The following is a 1,247-nucleotide window of genomic DNA, read 5'->3' as shown; positions in this document are numbered from 1 at the left end:
CTGCAGGGTCAGCAGTTCAAACCTACCAGCAGCTCTGTGGGAGAAAGACGGGGCTTTCTCCTCCCATAAACAGTTACAGTCTCAGAAACACCCTCTGGTGGGGGGGGGGGGTTATGATGAATCAGCATTGACTCGATGGCAGTGAGACTGACTTTCTGTTTCTTCCAAGACAGTTCCAGAGGGACTTGGGGGAGGAGGAGGCGGGGGAAGGGAGCAACAAGCAAACGACACCATAGACAGGGGAACAATTAGGGAATTAAAATCAACAACGAGGAAGACAGAGAGATGCTGGGGGTGTTGGAGCAACAGCAATGTAGCTGAGAGGAATTACTAAGAGGCAGAAGAAGGACGAGCGTGATGGTGGGGCAGGAGGAAGATAAAAGGAAACAGAAGAAAGTTCCAGGAAGCAAATCTATGGGTAGAGGTGTAAACATAGGTGTGCACATATGTAAATACATTAATTCATAAAATAGAGGTATTAGCATGGGTATATATGGCAATACATCAAGGACTTTGGGCCTCTGTTCAAGCCCTGCTTCAAAGCAAAAACACCTGGTTCTAACAACTTGGCATTCTGTGATGCTCACCCTCCCGACACGATTGCTTAAGACAAAATGGATGCACAGCAAATGTGGTAAAGAAAGTTGATGGTACCTGGCTATCAAAAGATATAGCATCTGGAGTCTTAAAGGCTTGAAGTTAAGCAAGCGGCCATCTAGCAGAAAAGCAACAAAGCCCACCTGGAAGAAGCGCACCAGCCTGTGCGATCATGAGGTATCAACAGGATCAGGTAACAGGTATCAGAAGACCCCAAACAAACAAACAAACATTGTTGAGAACAAGGGAAGTTGGAGCAGAGACCCCAAACCTATCTGTAGACAACAGGATATCCCCTCTCAGAAGGGTCACAAGGAAGGGATGAGTCAACCAGGACACAGTATAGCACCAATGAAACACACAATATTCCTCTGGTTCTTTGAGGCTTCCTCACCCCCACTATCTTGACCCCAGACTGCCTCTCACTTCAGGCTAGACCAGAGCATGTGCACGGGTGCAAATAAGAGCTCATAACACATGGAATCCAGATCAGATAAACCCCTCAGGAACAGAAATGGGAGTAGCGATACCAAGAGGGTAGGGGAAGGTGGAGGTAGGAGGGGAGGAAGGGGGAACCGATCACAATGATCAACACATAACCACCCCCACCCCCAGAGAGGGATAAACAACAGAAACCATGGGGAGAGGGA

This window comes from Tenrec ecaudatus, chromosome 16, assembly GCF_050624435.1.
Source record: "Tenrec ecaudatus isolate mTenEca1 chromosome 16, mTenEca1.hap1, whole genome shotgun sequence".
NCBI lineage: Eukaryota > Metazoa > Chordata > Mammalia > Afrosoricida > Tenrecidae > Tenrec > Tenrec ecaudatus.
This window is presented reverse-complemented; position numbering follows the sequence as displayed.